Here is a 23,710-nt window from a genome sequence, read left to right on the forward strand (position 1 = left end):
ACTAAAAATGTAAGGGGAAAACCTTAAAGTTTATGCCCTAGTTGACAATGATTGAAGGAAGAAAATCTCAAAGTATAAATAGAGTCATCACTTAACTTATATAAAATATATTCTGTACATTTTCCCAATTTTACATTGACTGCCAACAGCCTATACCAGTGATTATTAAGTTGTGGGTTTTTTTTTTTTTTTTTTTTTTTTTTTTTGTCTCAGACCTCTTTATACTCCTAAAAATCATTGAGAACCCAAGGAACTTTTATAGATGTGGGTTTGCTTAATGATACTTACTGTGTTTGACATTTAAATTGAGAAATCTTTTAGACACAAGAATGCCTAGGTACAGATTTCACTAGCTGTCAGAGTGTCTGTGTCCTCACCTAATTTCAAGCCTCTGTAAAACTCCACTACGTGCTTGTGAGAGGATGAAAGTGGAAAATGCAGATGATGTCTTAGTATTATTATGAAAATAATTCTGATCTTGCACATTCTCCCAGCTGTCCCTTGTTCTCACATTGGGTAACTTCTGCCATATACTAAATAATGTTATTACTGTCTTCAGCTGGAAGAAACTACTAACACTAAAATTGAAGATCTGATTGAATGTTTCAATAATAGTACTTGTTAAGGACTACCTAAATGCTTTCGATGCTTTTAGAGATGGAACAGAATCAGCCTCTTAATGCAGAGAGCTTAGTATTTACACATTGAATTGAAATGCAGAGGACAAAGTGTTAAGTGACATGCTCTTACTTTAGTACCACTTGCAATTTATAAACTGAGTTGCATAATACCATAAGATATATTTGACTGCTTGTAATTCTCTTAACATATGATTAAACAAAAACAACAGCATATTTAGAGATATTAACTTTGCATTTTGTTTAGGGTAGCTTACTTAGTAACTTGCTGGAAAGATTTGGGTAAATAGAGAGCAGAGAATATTGCTATTCTCAAGTCACTTAATATTCAGTTCTCAAAAGTGTTTATTTCTCAACTACACATACTTCCTGTACTTAAAACAGGACTAAATGCACAGTTCAAAATGACCTGGAAATACCTAGATATGATATACCCATAGAGCAGCTAAGAATTGGAAAGGCAGAAGCTTTGTATTTAAACTGGACATTAAAGAAGAAAAAAAGGGTCCAAAGTTATTGTATTGAAGATGAGAAGCACCAAGTGAGCAGTGCTAAGACACCTTCTTTATGTGGGTAGTACCTCCCCATTCCTAGGTCATCTTGTATCCACTATGCGACCAGCCAAAAGTGCTTTAGATCAAAGGTAGGAAAAAATGATGACAGAAGTGCTTGCACCTCCCTCCCTAAGCACACTTTACTCTGCTTTGACCCCCATGTTTCTGTTTGGCCTTCATATAACTTGGGAATTCTTATTATCAGAGTATATTTCAAAAGCAGGGATTCTTTATTATCCTCTTCTTTATATTATGCTCTTCTCCCACACCTACCCCAATATTATCAGGACAGAACTTTTTTGGTAGTTACAGAATGGGGGATAATATTTTTATTGGAAATCTTTGCAGCTTTAAAGGAATAGGGATGGCAAATTGATTTTAGTTTATGTGCCTGTTGTAATAAATTAATGGCAGCTTGTTAGTATACTGGGCCAAGAATTATTCTGAGATTCCCAGGCCAGCCCCATTAGCAATCGTGGTCTTAGCTTCTGTTGATCATCATGCGATTTACATAATCTGTAGATCTCAGTTGAAACAGGGACTGACTTGGATTGCTTCTTTCAGGAAACACAGAAAGTTACTGGGAGCAGATTCTTTGAAATGGCTATGTGCAGTTTATTGCAAGCAAGCCCATGTTTAGTGTGCCCCTGACTGTGACCGTGGGAGCAAATCTAAATTAACAGTCTCGATTGTTAATCTCAGAATGGGCTGCATCTCTCTGATGTATAAAGACTGTAGAATATATGAAATGGAAGAATAACAATTAAAATAAGATTAAGATTTCAAAAATAAATGAAGAGTAGTGATAGAATTTTACAGACTAGTTAGGCCTATGAATCTCAAGTGGCTTGAGCCTCCCAGCTTCTAATAGTAGAAAGATTCACAACTCATGTACATACATGCAAAGGGTTACTATGAGCCTGCATCATATCCTGTAGAAGTGCTGAAGCAGAAAAATAACTGGACTAATCAAGTCCAGTACTCTTACTTTCATAGATGGCATCCAGGCTACTTGTTTCAGTAGGCTAGAATGTTCTTTTATAAAAGTAAGATTCTGAATTGCTTTTTTTAATCAACTAAAAAATTTATTCCTTAGGGAGATTTGGTTGAAGATAGTTTTACTTAAATTTTATCACTTTTAAGTGATTATACATAAAACATGGAAGATTTAAGAGACCATTCTCTGAATGGTGGGAGTTTTGTTTTATATTGATTTTTTTTGCGGGGGGGAGGGCATTACTGGGGATTGAATGCCAGGCCCCTATACCACTGAAATACATCCCCAGCCCTTTTTATTTTTTATTTTGAGACAAGACAGGGTCTTGTTAAATTTCTGAAGTTGGCCTTGAACTTGTGATCCTCCTGCCTCTGCCTCTCAAGTCACTGGGATTATAGGCATGTGCTGTCTGAGAGCAAATTGCAGACTTGATGCCTCATCATCTCTAAATACTCTAGATGTTATCGCCTCCAAACAAGGCTATTCTACCTAACCATCCACATTAGGAAATCAGCATCATTATATAAATATCATCCAGTTTACATATCAAATCCAAATTCTACCAAATGTTCAAAAATATCTCTTTCTGGTTAATTCAATTGCATATCTCTTTAGATTCCTTCCATCTGGAAGAGGTTTGTTTTTTTTTAAGTTTTTTAGTTTTTATCCTGTCTTTCATAACTTTGACAGTTTTAAAGTATACAGCCTCCAAATCTGTTGGGTGCCTCTCAGGCCATGCATTCTTGGCAAAAATATCTCAGAAAAGATGCTGTGTCTTCTCAGTATACCATATCTAGAGATGTATGAGTGATATAATCACCTGTCTCATTCCTGGTGATGTTACTCTTGATCACCTAGTCAATTTGGTATCTGCTGTGTTTTCTTCCACTATAAAATAATCTTTTTTCCTATGTAATCATGTTATATCTGAATGTGTTTCCCAAAAATACATAGGTAATGGTATTCGAAGGTAGTCTTGGGGAGGTAAGTAAGTCATGAGGGCACAGCCTTCATGGTAGCTTTCATGCCTTTGTAAGGCCTGAGAGAGAGACCCCTCGCTCTTTCTACCATGTGAGGACACAATGAAAAGGTGTTGTCTGTGAACCTGGGAGTGGACCCTCACTAGACACTGAGTCTGCTGATGCCTCCATCTTGGACTTCCCAGCATCCAGTAGGGTGAGAAGTAAATTTCTGTTGTCTATAAATCTTCTAGTTAATGATATTGGTTACACAATCCAAACAGACCAAGAAATAATATTTTGTGAGGAAACTGTGCCAATTGTATTCCTCATCAGACCTCCACCTACCAGCCCTAGCATACTTTAAGTGAACCCTCCTGAACTCAACCACTTTTATGATGGTTACCAAATAGTAATTTTCTATTTTTCATTATTCCTTCTACAATTTTTAGTTGGAACTCTACTATAAGGGAGAAGTTTCTTATTCTCCCCCTCTCATCCCTTCATGCATTCATTCATTTCTTAATCATTGTGTTCATGGATTTCTATTTTCTTTCATGGATTGAAATTTGTTGGTCTTATTATTTATATTTATGTTCATAGTGTCCCATACACAACCAACAGGAATCTCTTTAAGCTGACTCCTGTCCTTTACTGTGTTCCCATCATTCTTCCTTTCTGGTCTAAATGTTCCAGGCTTATTGTGTACTTTTCTTATACCGTTTCTGGGAAATTATTTATGTACACACTGTGATGTTATGATATAAAATATATATTTGATCTCTGCACACATGCCACCCAGGTGTTTAAAACCCTTGAGACAAGGGCACTAGCACAATCTTTTGTTCTTGTATTTGGTCTTTTTCCCCAGTTCCTGACACAGAACTTCTAAATCTTTTTCTTAGGTAATGGGAGCATCATTTGTTCCAATGAGACCATTCTTGGTGGGCTCCTGGATGGCCTCAAGATAGGAGATGGTTGCCCAGGGAACTGACCATAATTAGAAAGTTGGAACTTCTAGCCCAGCTTCCCTGGAGGGGAGAGGAGCTAAAGATGATTTGGTCACCAGTGGCTAATGATGTAATCAATCTTGCCTATATAATGTAGCCTCTATAAAAACCCAAAGGAGGGGTGGGGGTGTAGCTCAGTTGGTAGAGTGCTTGCCTCACATGCACGAGGCCCTGGGTTTAGTCCCCAGCAACACACACATACACACACACACAAGAAAAAAAAAAAGGAGAGAGTTCAGGAACACATGGATGTTCCTGGCAGGTGGTGTGCCTAGAAAGGACATGGAAGCTCCACCCCTTCTCCCACACTTCATCATATACATCTCTTTCATCTAGCTATTCATCTGTATCTTTTGTAATAACTTTTCTAATAAATGCATAAATGTATGTAAAGTATTTCCCCAAGTTCCGTGAGCCACTATAGCAAACTAATCAAACCCAAGGAGGGTTCCACTAAACTGTTACAAATTTTTGTGTGTTTGATCAGAAATACAAGTCACGACCTGGGATTTGCGATTGGCATTTGAAAGTGGGCAGTACTCTTGTAGGACTGAGGTCTTAACATGTGACATCAATGCTGTCCAGAAGGGCAGTGTCAGAATGGAATTGAATTAGAGTATCCTCAGCAGGTGTCTGTTGGAGGATTGTCACACACATATCTAATGTCAGAAGTGTTAATAATACTGACTGGTAAGGGAGAGTAGGAAAAGCACTTTGATTTTTTCCTGTCTTTTGCACACACATACAGCTGTATCTGTTTTTATATCTGTCCATGTATGTGTATGTTTTTGTGTGTATAGACATAAATTTACATTGAGCTGCCCAGTTCAAATCCTGTACTTTTAAGATCCTTTCCTGCCTCCCTCCTTCCCTTTCTTCCCAGGGCCTTGTGCTTGCTCGGCAAGTGTTCTGCCACTGAGCTACATTCCCAGCCCTTTCTTATTTTTATTTTGAAACATGGTCTCCCTAAATTGCCCAAGATGGCCTTGAACTTGTGATCCTCCTGTCTCAGCCTCCCAAGTAACTGGAATTTCAGGAATGTGCCTTCACACCTGGTTTACCTCCCTGCCTTTCTATTTGTATATAGATGCTATGTTGAACAGTGAGAAACTTGACTTCCACAACCTAAATACATTGACTTATTTGCTGTTTCTTTGTCAGTCCTCTCCTGACCACTGGTCACCTATTCAGCCTTTGATTTTCTCTTCACAAACTTGCTCGTCTTATTCTTTTCTTAATAGAGACAGCTATATCCTTGCAGTTGCTTAGGCTAGAAATCATCCTGCTGCCCCCCTCCAAACCCCACATCATACCATTGGTAATTCTTTTAAGTAGAACCATTTTTCCCTCACCTCCACTACTGCTATTTTAATTCAAGCCACCATTATTATATCTGCAAATACTAAAGTCTTCTCTTTGATTCTCTGCTTCCACCCCACCTTCAATATGTATTCCTTCCACAATAGCCAAAGTGATCATTTTAAAACCTAAACTATAGTTTGTCACTCCTTTGCTCAAAACCTGCTAATAGCTTCTCTTCTCTTCAGTTTAAAATTAAAAATTTTACGGGGTCCTATGTTGTCAACCACTCTTTGTTTCAGTGTAATTCAATATTGGCTTTCTGAGTGTTTCACACCAAGTGCCTCTCACTTCAGGACCTTTGAACTTGCTGTTTTCTTAAGCAAGCTCTTCTTTCAGATACCACATAACTCACTTCTCCCTTACTCCACTCAGCTCCATTTCTCAGATGTGACTTTATTAGTAAGATCTCCCCTGGCTAACCAGTATAAGATAGCATCTTATCTTCATGCTTTATCCCTTCACTGTGTTTATTACATTATGGCAACCTCTGACATAATATGCAGAGGAGGACTTTTTGTCTTTTTCTCTCTGCACAGTATTTCTAGCACCTAGGATAATGTGACAAATAGTAGGCTCTTGACAGTCAAGTACCATATGATCTCACTGATGTGGAATCTAAGAGTTGATTTCATAGAAGTCGATAGTACAGTGGAGGTTATCAGAGGCTGGAGAAGGGGACAGGGTTGGGGAAAGTTGTTGCCTGGGCACAAAACTGTAGTTAGATAAGAGTTAAGAATTTCTGGTGCTGTTGCACAGGAGGGTGACTATAGATAACAAGACTGTACTGTACATTTCAAAAAAATTAGAAGAAAGGAATGGGCTTCCAATGCTTTATTATGCTTCTTAATCTGTGAAACCATGTATTCATCTGTGGAAATGCGGCTAATGACATCCTTCTCATGAGTTGTAAATATGTGTAAGTGCCTCCTGCATAGTAGGGATTCTTTATTCATTTCTCTTTCTACCTTCCCTCATCTTCCACCATCTTCTTAATCAACATAACTTCATGTCTTATCTATATCAAAAAGCTCTTATGTATATTAACCAAATTTTCTTACCAAAATAGTGTAAGGTGAACAGAATTAAACAAAAAAAAATATAGAATTGTTTTTGCCCTAAAAGTGCTAAAGGCTAATATTAGATTAGTATTTTCCCTCAGTGAGTTTATATATATGTAAATATTTATTTCTGGCATTAAAATAGAGAAGAGAGAATTGCCTCATTTGAGTGACCAAGTAAAACCAGTATAAGTTGACAGTTCATGGGGAGTTTCCAGCAGTAGACTCATGGTTGCTCTTCCTTCCTATCTTTGTCTTCATATAGACATAATGGGAAGCTTTGGGGATTTTTTTGGTTCTTGCCTGAAATAAAAATGCTCTAAAGTGTACATATTGAGAATATCAACAACATGTGGACCCTGAAAAGTTATCGTTTAAGTGAGAGAAGCCTATGGCTTTTAGTATTCTTATCAACTAGTATTTTCCCTCAGCTTTATGAAAATAAGACCTTTATCTGCCATTCTGAACTCTCACCTCATTTCCACAGCAAACATGATCAATTGCTGTAAGATACAGAATTTATATGAATCCCAATATTGTAACTATAATGCACTAAGAAAAAATTTAAAACCTTTTTAAAAAGAATTTATTAGAGACTGTGAAAAGGTAGATTTCAAATCACTGGAATAATAACAGATTATGAAAGAAATGATGTCGAGACTCTATAGAAAAAGAAAAATGTTCGTCTTTTTATCATACCAGGTTAAAGTAAGTGATAGGATTGTTGAAGATAAATTTAATAGAGAAAAACATGCATGAATGTTTACTTGGTCTTGGTGTGGGGATGATATTTTTAAGAATTCTAGCAAAGGATAGTATATATGGGAAAATGGTAATAGATTTGACATCCCGAATCATAAAAATGTGTCACAATAGTAACAACAACATCTAACATATACTGAAGTAAGTGCTAAGCATTGCAATAAGTACATCCAAGTTAAAGTTCCAAGGTTGAGAAACCTGGCCTATTGTGCCACTCTATATCCCTGGTTATTTTTCCCCATTATCATAGACAACACTGTGACAGATGTTTTGCCATGGTATAACAAGTATTACCAGTTTCTCAATCTTTTGTTGCACCTGTGTTCCACTTGCTATTCTGCCGCTTAGCAGATGTCTTCTATGTTAGTTTTTTGTTACAGCAACATCCTACTGCAAGATACTACTTCTCTTTTAATTAGGATCAGCTAAAACATGGAGATGCAAACTGCAGTGGCTCACACACCATAGATGTTCATTATTTTTCATGCAGTAGCTTAGGTGATTAGCAGTTCATATGATTAGGTTCTTCCTCCTGAAGCTATTCAAGAACCCAGGTAGCAGTGTGGCTCTTCCACTTTCCCTCATCACTACCCTGACTAAATCTTGGTCACTGACTTATTTGGGTTCTAGCCAGTTGATAGAGGAAAAGATAAACAAATATCTAATCTCTGAAGATCTAGTCTGGAAAGTGGCATATATTACTCTGCTCACATTGTATTGGAGAACTTAGATAGATTGCTGTACCTGACAGCAAGGGAGGCTAGGAAATGCAGTACCACCATGTACCCAGGAAGAAAGAAAGAACAGATTTTGGTGGACAACAACAAAGAGATTCTGTACATCCACTATGTATGTTCTCAATCTGATAAACCACATGATAATGTGGGAATTAAAATATTCCTATAAGTCAATAAGAAAAATTAAAATATTCCAAAACAAAGAAAAGCTACAAATTCAGGTTTCAAAAAAAATTCAAAAGACTAATGATTATATATCAATGGTGGGTTGATTTTTAACAGAGGCATTTAATGAGGGAAAGGATATTCTTTCAACAGAAATTGACCTTTACCTCATACCATACATAAAAATTAATTCAAGATGAAAGACGTAAATATAATGTTAAAACTATAAAATTCAATAAAGTGTAAGTCCATGTGATCTTAGAATGTACTTTCTCAGATATCACCAAAAGCTCAGTCAAACAAAGAAGAAATAAACAGATTATAGAATTAAAAACTTTGGTGCATCAAAGCTCTGTAAAGAACGGGAAAAGAAAATCCACAAACAGAAAAAACTATTAGAAAATTACATATCTGATAAGAGTCTAATGTCGGAATATATAACAAAGCCTTACAACTAAACAATGAAAGGATGACCCAGTTGTTAAAATGGACAAAGAATTTCAATAGATTTTTTTTCCCAAAAAAAGATATGAAAAGATGTTTAACAACATTAGTCATTAGGAAAAAGCAAACCCAACTATAATGAAATACCACTTCACACTCACTAGAATGGATAGAATTAAAATAGAACAACAATGTTGATGACAAGATGAAGATGGCACACACCTGTAATCCCAGCGTCTCAGGAGGTTGAGACAGGAGAATTGCAAGTTTGAGGCCAGCCTCAGCAACTTAGCAAGACCCTGTCTCAAAAATAAAAAGTTCAGTGGTAAAGCGCCCTTGGGTTCAATCCCTAGTACCACACCTCCAAAAAAGTAGAAACAACCAAAATATTCATTAACTGATAAATGTGTTATATAACTGATAAACAAAATGTGTTACATCCATATAATTTGATATTACTTAGCCATAAAATGGAATGCAGTACTGATTTATGCTGCAAGATAGATGACATTAAAATCACAAGGTTAAATAAAAGCAACCAGGTACAAAAGGTCACATGTTGCCTCATTTCATGTATATGAAATGTTCAGAGTAGGCAAATTTATAAAGTGAGAAAGTAGATTAGTGATTGCCAGGAGCTGCGGGGGAAGGGGCAATAACAGTCACTACCTAATGGGTGTGAGGTTTCTTTTGGGGATGATAGAACATTCTGGAATTAGATACTGGCAGTAGTTGTACAACTTAAGATACTAAAATGAAGAAGTGATAAATGGGACATCTCAATAAAAAACAATTTTTAAAAACTAATGACTGAAAATCTTCTATCCCAAGAATCAAAGAAATGGAAATTATGACAATGTTAGTATCAATTCTATTAAAAAGGTAAGTTAAAAATTTGTTAATACATTCATATTCTGTTGTTGAGAGTATAAATTGATACAGCATTTCGGGGGCGCTGTTGGTACTGTATGTCACATGCCTTAAAATGGATCCTATTTTTCTGAGGGGAACAGAGGGAATGGAACGGGGAGTGGTTTGGTCAACAGATACTGTGTTATCATTAGATAGGAAGAAGTTTTGGTGTGCTCTTGCATAGTAGGATGACCATTTCAAAAAGCTAGAAGAAAGGATTTTGAAAGTTTTCACCATGAAGAAGTGATAAATGTTTTAGGAGATAGATATTTTTACCTTGATTTTAAAAATTACATGATGTATACATTTAGTAAAACATCACAGGGTATCCCATAAATATGTACAATTTTTGTTTTTACATATCAGTTAAAACATTAAATAAAAATAAACCATATTCTTTGCTTCAGTAATTATATCTTAGGAATTTATTTGAAGGATATAAATAAATGTATGTGAAACTATTTGTCTACATGTATAATCAAGATGGGATCACTGAAAGCAACTGAAATGTTCAGAAATAAAACATTCAAAGGCCTGGGAGTGGCTCAGTGGTAGAGCACTTGCCCAGCATGTGTAAGGCACTGAGTTTCATTCTCTGCACCACATAAAAATAAATAAATAAAGGTCCATTGACAACTAAAAAAACATGTGTTAAAAAAAGAAAACATTCAATAATTGGAAGTAATTGAAATACTTTATAAGAAGCAGTAATTTACGATATTATCCATAATGATACCATAAAATTGTATTGAGCAAAATTAATTTAATTTAATTTAGCTTTAGGTCTAGTCATACCACTTAAGTACAGATCAAAGTTTGGGTGGCATGAAATGGGAACCTGTAAAGAAATTTCTACAGCTCAATCATAGCTCTGGAAAACCTCTTAAATCTGCTTTTCTTGGCTGAACTGGTGCCTGTGTATATATATGGAAGAGAAGAGTTCAAATCTCTCTTATGGTACATCGAATTTCTTACCTAGGGAAAGTTTAAATAAATGTAAACATAGAATTTAGGTCCTCTACTAAGTTTAAAGCTCTTGATTGAGGCATAAGATACATTGGAAAATGCTCAGGCTTTATAATCATGAAAACCTGAATGTAAGTTGCTTACTAGTGGTGTAGTGTTGACCAAGTAATATGAGTAAAGGTTTAAAAAAACCTTTTCCCTTCTGCCTGGTAATTTGGCCATTTGTTAATGTTTTAAATCTGTTATCCAAGCATATTATTGCTCCCTAAAGAGCTTAAGAACTTTTCCCCCAATTATCATCACCCCATTTGAAATGTTGGTACCACAGATAGATCATGTATCTGCTTATGTACCATGACCCTTTGGAGGACCACAGATCTTTGTTACACATAAGGTTCTTTTGCCCCTCCTATTTTTGACCCATTGCCCCTGTTGAAAATGTTTGCTGAAATGGCTTGGTATATGTTCTATGTCAAAAATGTTACTAGGCAACATTGCTTGGTAAAAATCATGCCTGTTGAGTAAACTGTGTCTAATGGGAAAACTGTAAATATTTAAAAGACCATATCATTGAGCTTGCCTGACAACATTGACTCTGGTAACAGTGTGTCCCTTGCAGAGACCTGCAATCTATACCTATAGCATTGTTATAAGAGATTTTGGGTCCTGTGGGGGAAGAGGCTATTAAACTAGAATGACTTCCAAACCCACTAATGTAAGTCTCATTTTCTTGGACCTGAACCTCACCTGGGGCAGGGGAAATGGGGCTGGGGTGCAAAAAATAACTCTGGGTAGCTGTGTGAGCTACTGCGTAGACTGCTGCAGAGACTGTTCCTACAAAAAAAGGAATACCTGGAGCTACCTTCTGGCAGGCTATAATTTTTATCCTATATCTTTCTATGTAGATTAGTCTTCTGAGTGTAAATGTTTAGTTGAGCCTGAGAAATTCTTCTGGCTATTATGCCTAACTTCTCAAGATTCAGTTTCCTGCTCTGTAAAATGAAAATGTTACCAACCTTACAGGATTTTGTGAAAACTAGAGATACTATACAAAGCTCCTGGCACAGAAGAGCTATTCTGTGAATGATAGCTACTACTGGGTTCATCCATCATATTTTTTATGGAAAGTATGCTATTTTCATAATACCCATTTCCAGTGACTTGAATTAGAGGATATTGTCAGATGTTGACATTTTGAGCATAATAAGTTTTGATTATATAATTATTTATGTTTAACTCTTTGTCATGCAATTAGAAGTTAGAGTTGTCAGCATCACAGTGAATAATGACTAAAGCCTGAATATTTATCTTCATATGTACTTACTGTGGCAGTTTACAATATTTTATGTGCCTTAGAACAAATATATCAATTACAGATATTAATTTTTATTAACTTCTTTATTCTCTGAGTATGGATAACAGTTACTGTTTCTTGGCATAGCTCTTATTTTTTAAAAAAAGGGGGGGTATTTGAGATAATTTTATTTTTATTTTTTGATACTGGGGATTTAACCCTGGGTTGCTTAACCACTGAGCCACTGAATATCTATATTTCCCACCCCTTCCTGAGGTTGTTTTTGTTTAGTTGGTTACTATTAGCCTTTTCAGTTTTTACTTTGAGACTAAGTTGTTTAGGGTTTTGCTTTGTTGTTGAGGCTGGCCTCAAACTTGTGATCTTCCTGCCTCAGCCTCCCAGGTCACTAGTATTACAGGCATGCATCACCATGCCAGGCTGAGATAATATGTTTTAGAATATCTGTATTTCCCACCCCTTCCTGAGGTTGTTTTTGTTTAGTTGGTTACTTTATTGCTTATCCAGGCTAATTTTTCAGAGTCTCTTTATCCTGCAGTGTGCAGCCACTAGTATCTTTGCTCTTTTTTTATTGTTTTTATTTTGGAGCTTTATATTCATTCCCATGGTTTCCCCTGTGCTTCATTGCTTGGCAGTCAGCCAGAGATTGGTCCCAAACTGTACTTTTAACACTCACAAACAGTGCACTAGGCCTTTGCCCTCTTTCACTCATGGGTCCATTTATTAGTTGAGGACTGCATTCCAAGTTTAGGTAGTTTTATTTTTACTGCCTTTATTTTGTGCTGTGTTCCCTCATTTCTCCCTTGCAGGTACAAGTGGCCTTCCTGTCAGTTAGGGTCTTGTGGAAAACATGGCTTTTATTTCCCTGGATTTGTGTTAAATCCAGCTGTTGGTCAGATGTTCACCCCAACTGGGACCACAGCCCTAGTCCAGCAGAGCCACTGCCTTTTCTGGTGTACTCCTCATTATTTCGCTTGAAATGTGTTTTCACCCTCTGCTTCAAATCAAGTCAGTCCCTCTTGGCAATGAACCTGCTAGTTCTTTGCCAGCTTTATTCTGGTAGGACTGTTTCCATATAGAACAGACAGGAGAACTGCCCTAGGCAGGAATACCACAGATCGTCTCTGTTCTTACACAGAGTTCAGCAGTTTTCAGTTTTTGGTTGATTTCCAGAGCCTGTAATGGCAGATTTTGATAATTTTATCCAGTTTTATAGGGTTTCATTTTGGGGGGCAGGGTATGCCAACCTATTCACTCTGCCAAGCCAGAAATCCCACCTCAGTAGATTTATTTTAAAATGCAATCTTTGTTGAATTTGTCTAGTTCTAATGGATATTTAGATTCTGTTTAATTTTTCTATGTATATAGTTATCAGTTGATTATAATGTATTGTTGTTGTTGAGTTTGGGAGCCTTGGGTGAGAGTCGTTTGTTTTTTTCATTTTTAAGCAAGAGCATGTGATTTTTATTTTTCATAATATATCAGAATATTTCATTCTTAGAATAAATCTTACTAAACAATGATGTACTAGTAAAATTCATTCTTCAGCCAGGCATAGTGGCACACCTGTAATCCCAGCAACTTGGGAGGCTGAGACAGGAAGATCACAAGTTCAAGGCCAGCCTTAGCAACTTAGTGAGACCCTTTCTGTAAACAAACAAACAAATAAATAAAAAAGATTGGGGCAGTAGGGTTGTGTGCTTTCTAATGTGTGAGGCACTGGATTCAACCCTCAGCACCACATATAAATAAATAAAATAAAGGTCCAACAACAACTAAAAAGAAAAAGAAAAAAATGGAATGAGGATGTGGCTTAGTAGTAAAGTGCCTCTGAATTAGGTATCAGTACTGAAAAATAAATAAGTAAAATAAAATTCACTTTTCAGGGACTGGGGTTATAGTTCAGTGGTAGAGCACTTACCTGGCACAAGTGAGGCTCTGAGTTCAATCCCCAGTACCAAAAAAATTAATTAATTAATTAATTAGACCCACTTTTGGATTTTTATATCTACCTTCATAAGTAGAATTCATCTTTAATTTTCCTTGCCTACTTTGTATTGTTCTAAAATCATGCAAATCCCCCAAATGAGTTTGGAGTCACTCTCTGTTTTCTGGAATAATTTTTTATAAGCTTAGGATGATCTGCTTGGTTCATGAACTTTCGGTTGAACATCTCCAAAAGTATCTTGAGCTCAGTGACTTGGGAAGTGTGACTACAAGGATGTGTGTTATTTAAGATTCTGTCTTCTGATTCACTTTCTTCTCAGCTAAGCTTTTTTTTAATATATATTTTTTTAGTTGTGTATGGACTCAATGCCTTTATTTGTTTTTTTTTTTAATGTTTTTAGTTGTAAATGGGCATAATACCTTCCTTCCTTCCTTCCTTCCTTTCTTTTGTGTTGAGAATCGAACCCAGGGTCTCACACGTGCTAAGCAAGTGCTCTACCACAAGCCACAACCCTAGCCCACCTTTATTTGTTTTTATGTGGTGCTGGGATCGAACCCAGTGCCTCACTCTTGCAAGGCAAGTGCTCTACCACTGAGCCAGTCCTTAGCTAGGCTTTATGAAGTTGGTTGTGATTGCTTTAATAATCTGGCTTCCACTCCCAGTGTACCAATAAAACTGTTCTCACGGTGTCAGTAGTAATGGCATTATTACCTTTTACAGTTATTATTCTTCACAGCAGCATTTGGTAATTAGCCACTCTCTTTTTCTCAAACCTTACGTTTTCTTGGGTTTGATAAAACTTAACTGGCTGCTTCCATTTTAACTATTCTTTCTCACTTACTAGGATAACTACAATAAAAATAAAGCTAATAGCATATCATATAGCATACTATTGTATAGCAAAAAATAATAATAAAGTATCATTTGATTTTCTTTAATTTTTTAAAAAGGTGTATTTTTCATTTGATATATTTTTCTCTTGGTTACTAAAGTAACAAAAGAAAATTTGCAGAGTACAGAAAATAACCCCACTGCACAGCAGTAAATGATTCTATCACCTTGGCATGTCCTTTCTTGTCTTTTGTTCAGTCCCTAGGATTAAAAAAAAAAAAAAAAGTGTGTGTGTGACAATTTGAATGAACATGAGCTATTATTATTTTTGTGTGTGTGTGTGTGTGTGTGTGTGTGTGTGTGTGTGTGTGTGTGGTGCTGGGGATTGAACCCAGGGCCTTGTGCACACAAGGAACACACTCTACCAACTGAGCTATATCCGCAGCCCTCTAAAGTCATTTTTAAATACTTATATTCTCTTAGATACTATTTTAGACATGGATGATACAGTGACTATTAGCAAATAAAATGATATTTTGTATAACTGCATTTTATAAACAACATGTTTCTGATCAAACCAGTTTATCAACAGGAATATCAATATGCTTTATGAAAGTTCTTTTTAGTATTAACAGTGTAGTGCATTTTCTGATAAGCATAAACAAACACAAAGCACCATTTAAATATTATTGGAGTGGTTGGAGATGTGGCTTAGTATTAAAGTGCTTGCCTAGCATGTATGAGGCCCTGGGTTCGATCCCCTGTACCATAAATAAATATGGTTCCAAGATTTCAGTCTTTGAAATCTTAAATAGTAATGAGTTGAAAAGGCTAATACTTGGGCTGGGGATATAGCTCAAGCGGTAGCGTGCTTGCCTGGCATGCACAGGGTGCTGGGTTTGATCCTCAGCACCACATAAAAATAAAATAAAGATATTGTGTCCACCGAAAAACTAAAAAATAAATATTAAAAAAAATTCTCTCTCTCTTTCTCTCTCCCCCCCCCCCTTAAAAATAAAAAAGGCCAATACTAATGGCAAAGCAGTTTCCTACTTAGTTAGGGCTGAAACTTATTTCCCTTGCTTTTGTGAAATTCGAGCCCAAGAATCATCTATGTGAGGCCATAAATGCCTTTTCAGCTTGAATCTGTACACTTTCTACATGAGGCTGTTATGTTGTCACACTAGGAGCTCCTGCCAGAGGGGCTGTGTAAGCAGGGCACAGATGTGCTCAGAGAAGCCCCCTGGAACTTTACTACTTGCTTATAGAAAGAACCACCAGCCTGCTTCATAGATTTCCTAAAGGTCAGGGAAATTTCTCTAAGAGATCAAAATCTAACAGAGAAACTGAAATGATTTTTACCAATTAGGCAATTTTTAACATCTAAATAAACTTCCATAATTCTTTTAGCAAAATTAAGTTAGAATTGTAGATACCTTAAACTTTGGAATAAGGAATTGAACTTTTTTTGTTTTAGAATTTTAAGCCCATTCCTTAGAAAGTATTTGAGACACACAGTCTATGGCAGCATCAGTCTTACTAATTGGAAAAATAAAATGTTTAGTTGTGATTTTCTTTTTTTTTTTTTAATGGAGGAATTATTGTCATTGGTGCTGAGAAATGGATCCTGTGTTTCTTGACCTTCTTTCATAAATGTCCTTAGCTAATGGTTTTTTCTGTGATCCAAATACTGTTTAGCAAGCAGAGTTTTTTTTTACTGGAATTGACTTTAGTATAGACATGTTAACGTTTATAATAAAGAAAACCAAATTTTTTTTTTAATATAGATCCTGAACTTGAAAGATTTGGTATTCTAAATAACTAAATATCAAAAAAGTAAAATTTAAATTTTAAAATACCCTACATTACATATTTAGTAACTCAGACACCACTCCTCCCCTCCCTACCCCGCATAACCAAGGATTGAATCCAGGCTCACTTAACCATTGAGCCACATCCCCAGCCCTTTTTTTTATATTTTAGAGATAGAGTCTCACTGAGCTGCTTAGGGCCTTGCTAAGTTGGCTTTGAACTAACTATCCTGCCTCAGCTTCCTGAGCCATGGGGATTACAGGCATGTACCATTGCGCACAGCCTATATTATTCTTGCGCACAGCCTATATTATTCTTTAATTGTTTCACATGTTTTATGTTTTGTATTTCCCATAGTGCCTCGCAAGACACAGATTGAGAAGCCCTATCTGAAATGCTTGGGACTATTTTAGATTTTGCAGTTTTTCAGATTTGGGGATTATTTGCATAGATTTTCCCAATTGAGCATCCCTAATCTGGAAATCTGAATTGTTCCCCCAAATCCACAATTTTTTATTATCGTGGTATTAAAAACATTTCAGATTTCATAGTATTTTGGATTTGGGAGTTTTGGATTAGGGATGCTCAACCTGTATTGAGTGCACTCAGGGATCATTTTCTCCAGAAAATCTTCCTTAAATATTAATATTTGTCCAGATGCCTCTCTTCTGTCGCCCCTGGTAGTTAAAATTATCCTATTACATGCTTGTTTTTAATACTTGGAGCATTTCTCATGGTTATTTATTTAAAAACAAATTCAAATTCAGTTTCAACATAGTTCTTGACACACAGTTAAGATCTCAAGAAATATTTTATTGAATTGAATTGCTGGGTATAATTACTTAAATATTGTGTTTATCACAGGTTCTTTTATGTCACAGTATCCCAAAATTGCACAGATTTGGCAGATGCAAAGAAATTTAGCTGTCACGTGTACACCATCTGCCTAATATTGTTCCTGTTAGATGGAGGCTGTTGTGGGTCTAAAAAGAATCAGACCACCAACCAGCAATTGTTGTTTCATAAGAGAGCAGTTGAAGCATATAAGAGGATAGGTTTGTTTCCTTTAATGGTTCCACATGTCCAAGAAACATATATTAACTCTTCTCTAGAATTTCAATGTAAAGAACATTTAGATTGGGCTGGGGTTGTGGCTCAGTGGTAGAGCACTCGCCTAGCACTTATGAGGCCTTGGGTTCAATCCTCAGCACCACATAAAAATAAATAAAATAAAGGTATTGTGTCCAACTATAATTAAATAATAAATTTTTTTTAAAGGAACATTTAGATCAGCATCAGTGATATTGCCTCATGAACAAGACTTGATATTCTTCATGCTAAGTACTTTCTGGAGTTTCAGTACTTCATCGTCAAAAATATACAGAAAGGATGCCATGTAAATAATACAATCAAAAGATAGATATGAGAAAATTCTATGACTAAATTGGAATGTCAAGAATAGTTCTGTTTGCATCTGTTCTACCTATTGTCTTATCTTCACATTTCTCTGGTTCAGACACCTGAAGACCTGAACTTATGTCAGTTTCTCTGTATGAGGTCTTTTTGCCCTCCAGGTCTGTTTGCTCTAGCTCCACATCTGTGCACATATCCTCACTCACTACCTATGGGTCATCAGGACCACTGCTAAAGAAGTGCATTTCTTTGCTGCTGGGGTGGTTCTGTTGATGAGCTGCTATTTTAATGTTTCATTTTTAACAAAAAAAAAAAAAATATGAGACATGTAGAGAAACAGGATGTATGGCCCATACAGAGGATAAAAAAGGAGTCAACAGAAACTGTCCCTGCGGAAGTTACGGGGGACTTATTAGTTTAAAGATTTAAAAGCACCTATTTTTATTATAGCCAAATAGCTAATGGAAACCATGTCTAAAGAAGTAAAGGAAATTATAAAAATGAATCTCACCAAACATAAAATGTCAACAGAGATACAAATTTTAAAAGGGAACCAAATAGAAATTCTGAAGTTAAAAAGTACAGTCACTGAGATGGGGGTGTAGCTCATTGGTAGTGCTTGCCTAGCATTTGAGTTTGACTCCCGGCACCACACACTGACATACAAAAGTATAATAACTGAGATAAAATATACTGAATGTTTTTGACAACAAAATTGAGCTGGCAGAAGAAAGAATCTGTGAACTTAAAGGCAAGCATAATGAGGTTATCTAGACCAAGAAAGAATGTATAATGTAATGTCTGCTTTAAAAGAAAATGCATGAGTCAGGCGCAGTGGCACACGCCTGTTCTCCCAGTGGCTCAGAAGTCTGAGGCAAGAGGATTGTGAGTTCAAAGCCAGCCTCAGCAACTTGGCAAGGCCCTAAGCAACTCAGCGAGACCCTGTTTCTACATAAAATATAAAAAGGGCTGGGGATGTGGTTCAGTGGTTAAGTGCCCCTAGGTTCAGTCCCCAGGACAATGCATAAACAATAATTATTAAACATTTTTGACAGGCTTATAATGTATAAAGATATATTTCTATGACAATAAATAGCACAGAGAAGGGAGGGAATGGAGTCGTATGGGAGCAGAGTTGTTGTATGGGATTTAAATTAAGTTTGTATTAATCCAAACCAGATTGTTTTAAGTGAAGATGTTAATTATAATCCCTGTTTGGGGTAAAAATGGGAGTTCATAACCCAATTGAGTCAAATGTATGAAAGATGATATATCATGAGCTTTGTAATGTTTTGAACAACCAATAAAAAAAAAGAATGGCTATTACAAAAAGAAAAAAAAACAAAAAAAATAATAATAATTATAATCCCTGTCAACCACTACAAATACAGCTCCAAAATTATAGTAAAAGAAATAAGAGAATTAAAATACAGCATAGAAAATACCTATTTAAGAGACTTAATTAGAAGATACTGTTATCTTATATTATCTCTTTATTTTATAGATAAGGAAATAAACTTAGAAGTTATACTATTCAAGTACACAGTAGACTCAAACCAAGCCTGTCACCAAAATTCCTCACAGTCTTTTTTATTTTCTTAGTCGTCAATGGACCTTTACTTTATTTATTTTTATGTGGTACTGAGAATTGAACCCAGTGCCTCATACATGCTAGGCAAGCACGCTACCACTGATCCACAACCCCAGCCCCCAACCTTACATAGTTTTATAGGAAAATTGGTAAAATTCTCTGGTAGAAATGGTTAAGTTTTATTATTCCATCGGATCAGGTGTGTAAAGCTCAAGGTCAAGAGTCTTTGTAGAGGGGCTGGAGTTGTGACTCAGGGGTAGAGCGCTCGCCTAGCACGTGCGAGGCCCTGGGTTCGGTCCTCAGCACCACATAAAAATAAAATAAAGGTCCTTGGCCCATTTTTTTTTTTTTTAAGAGTCTTTGTAGAGTGATACTGCTAGTAGGAGCTGGACTGGGATTTGAATGCAGGTGTGCGTGGTTCAGGTTTCTTCTTGGATGTGCTGCACTGGAGTTGCTGCCTCAGCATCATGTGGTTGTAGCACATGCAGACTGCCTGGCCATGAGAAGTACAGCAGATCTTTTGGCATCTGACTTCACTTGTGTGCCAGTGGACAATACAGACTTTAGAAAAGCAGTTTTGAATTTTTTCTTTGTTGACTTTGTAAGTCACAGACAGAGACTTTCCTATTTCCTTCCTCTTTCACAGAACTCTTATGTAGCTCAGAGATCTAAAACAAAACAACCAATTATAAAATTAGGTGATGTGTTTTTAATTTTACTTTATATCAATTGACAAATTCAGCCACATGTTCAGATATTTACAGTAATGCAAAGCAGCCCAGTACTTGCTTTGATTTTTTTTGTTGTTGTTATTATTGTTGTTGTTTTAATCTGTAAGAAGCTACTTTCTCTGCAGGTACAGCTTGGGATCTTCTGAGAAAGATAAACAAAAGCATACAGGCAATCAGTGTTTGCTTCCAACATCAGCAAAGGAGGACTGTAGAATTTCAAGACAGCTCACATTTATCATTTTGATATTTATTTCCTTGACTTTTACTAAAGACTATTTTAGAAATACTCATGGCTCTCAGAAAAGAAGAGTTTGTTTTTCTAGGCTGCATTAAGGAAATTCAGGAGATTTTAGCATAATGCTGACTAAAGACTCTATGACCTTTCTGAATTGAAAATAAGGAGGCCACTGTTCTCACATTAGGGGAAATGCATCAAATGCTTAGAAAAAAAATTCTCCAAATTTCTAACTCGTCACAATTTTCCTCTTCAAATAAGTTCCAGGGAATTTATACTTTCCTATAAATTAAATGTTCAGTGAAACATCTTAGAATTCTAAGTTTCTCATTTGTCTTTAGACTATTCCCAATTTTTCTTGCTATTTTGCATATTTACCATTATGGGTTTTGGTTCTAAACTCAGCTGATTTTAGAAATAAAGCAGATAGAATGAGTAGAGGGTAGAGTTAAGGTGTATGGATAACATGTGGTGTGCAGCTAGCTAACTGAAAAGAGCATGGCTACTGAAGGTATTCAAATTCAGTTGTTTTGTTTTTCAAAAACACCATTGGATCATTAAAATATATTGCTGTTTACGGGTCCCATTGTTTCTCAGCCTAAATATTACAGAATTCTCCTTTTTTAAGAATTTGTGTTAGGTAGTCAGTCACAAGTTTGGCGGGTTTTGTTTGTTTGTTTTGTACTAGGGATTGAACCCAGGGATGCTTAACCACTGTGCCACATCTCTGGTCCTTTTTTAAAAAAATATTTATTTATTTTTTGAAACAAGGTCTTACTAAGTTACTGAGTAGCTTACTAAGTTGCAGAGGCTGGCTTTGAACTTGTGGTCCTCTAGCCTTAGCCTCTTGAGCCAATGGAATTACAGATGTGCACCACTGTACCCAGTTTGACTGTTTTTTAAAATGTACATTTGGTTAAGTTACCTACCAAATTTTTCATATGGAAAACAACCAAGGAACTGATATTGTCAGGTTAATTCAGTATTTGTATAAACCTTGAAAGAATGCTTTCAATTTCTGAGCATTTTAAAAAAATTTTATGACTCTTTACACAGGTCTCTTTGAACTAAAATTTGTGCACATCTGCTCAATTTGAAATTGAACAAGTGTACTTTGAGGACATTCTTATGTCTTAGTTAAATGTCTAAATGCTAGACAAGACGCAGATGCATCTTTACTATGCATGTCCTTATTAAACTTTTATAGTTGTGATACTTTTACATTTAGCATAAGCTTTAAATAGTTCTTCCTTCAAATTTAAAAGAATAGATGCAGCTTTTGGATTACATTTTATTCATCTCTGAAATAAAAAATTGTTGCCTTAAGGTATTAGATCCACTTAGATAAAAGAATATTGAAAAGCAAACTATTAATTTTATTTGCAATTATCTATGTGAATCAAGGGTTGTTGATTTTTTTTTCCTTTTAATACCACCAAAACATACAATTTAGATATGGCTGATATAAGCTACAGTTGTCATTCATTCATCTTTAGTGAGGATTCTTTTGATTGCAGGTAACAAAGACTCAACTCAAAGTAGCTTTAAAAATGCAAATGTGTTGGCTACTGTAAACAAATCACAGAAGAGCTTGCTTTAGGAACTACCCTATCCCAGGACACTGCCCAGATCTCTCTCTAGTCCCCCTTGCCATCTTTACTCTCAGATTTCTCATCACAGCTTTTCTTTATGAGTTGTTTTAATTCTCTCTTACACAAATATGAATAAATATCCACAAGGTGAGAATAGTCATGTGGTGTGAAAGATAGGCCATTTTGGACTTGTTGCGGCTTCTATCCCAGGATGCTCTAATTTAGATCATGTGCCTGCCTGTGCCCAGTAACTGCAGGCAGAGAGCAGGGATATTAAGTTCTGCCTTGCATTACCAGCTTGGTCTTAGGAGCTTGCCCCTATGCTCAGGGAAGCAGAATCTGTTCTGGGAAGAAGGAAGCATGCAAAGTCATGTATTATGCCATGGGATTCTACATCAGATGCTATACTATAAAGTTTTGAAAACACTACATTAGACAGAATTTTGTGAGATCAGTTACTTATGTGTCTTTTCCAAAATTTCAATAATTATAACATCATTAGGCTTAAATTTTCAGTTATGAGATTCTGTGTGGGTGCATTCTTCTTCAATCCTGTGAATTTTGATCCATGTGTTATTTGTAGAACAAATATTTATTGAGCACTACTAATATGTCAGACTCCATAATTAGCACAGAAGATGTCGTGATGAACAGACAAGCATGATCTCTCTTCCATGTAGATCCCAAGGAAAGACAGACAAATATTATAAGCATGAGGTAACATGTTATGAAGCAGAAAGAGAAATACCTTCAGGAAAAAAAAAAATAGCTAAGAAAGAGAAGAGAGATATCCAGAGTAGATAATGATCAAGTGAAGTTCTTCAAGATGAGTAAGAGTGAGCCAGAAAGGGAGGACTGAGGGTAGTCAAGGCAGAGGAAAGCTTGTGTGAAAGCTCAGGGAGCATTGGTGGAGCTGAAAGATGTGTGTTGTACAGAAAGTGTAATGAGGAAAAGAATTAGAGAGTAATAAGTGAGGAAGCAAAATACATAAACCAAGTCAAATCATGTAGTCCATGATAAAGAATTTTTAAAAAACATCCTAAATGTGATAGGTAGCGAGTGGACAGTGTTGAGCAGTCAAGTAAAATAAGTAGTTTCAAAACATCCTCCTGATTTTAGTGTGCAAGTGGGTTAGTGAGAAGGGACAGCTGTGTGCAGGGCCACAGGAGATTGTTACAGTGGTATAAATGAGAAGTAAGAAAAGGACTTTGAGGACTGCGGGGTTAGCTGTAGAGTACAGGCTTTGGAAAGTATGAAGTCCTATGTTTGATTTCTAGGCACTGCAAAAACAAACAAAAAACTTTTCTTTTTAATTTCCAGTTTCTTATCACTTGGACCCATAGAGCTAGCACAAACCTAGGCATAGTTGGTACTCAGTATTGAGGTCACAAGAACTGTGTGAGTGTGTGTGTGTGTGTGTGTGTGTGTGTTTCACCTTAAAATGCATGTCACTCTTTTAAAAATTCATAATGCTTGTTTTATCATTTGCTGTATGTTAAAAAAAAAAAAAGACTTCAGTGGTTTCCTGCAAACACTTTATCACTACCCACTACCAGCATTTCTAAGCCAAAACCTTTACGTCAAAAGTTAAATGTTTCTATTTTTTTAAAAAAAAGTTTATAAAAAGCATGTCTTAAGGTAGGAATTTTATTCCAACTTAACACCAGCAGTTTCTGGTCAT

General features: G+C 36.0%; 1 protein-coding gene across 7 annotated transcripts in view; it reads left to right on the forward strand.

The window, feature by feature from the left end:
* Positions 1–23,710, forward strand: part of Fchsd2 (FCH and double SH3 domains 2) — a 245,351-nt gene that overhangs the window by 140,779 nt on the left and 80,862 nt on the right. The window lies entirely within an intron of this gene.

The sequence above is a fragment of the Marmota marmota genome, unplaced genomic scaffold, assembly GCF_001458135.2.
Source record: "Marmota marmota marmota unplaced genomic scaffold, marMar, whole genome shotgun sequence".
Lineage (NCBI taxonomy): Eukaryota > Metazoa > Chordata > Mammalia > Rodentia > Sciuridae > Marmota > Marmota marmota.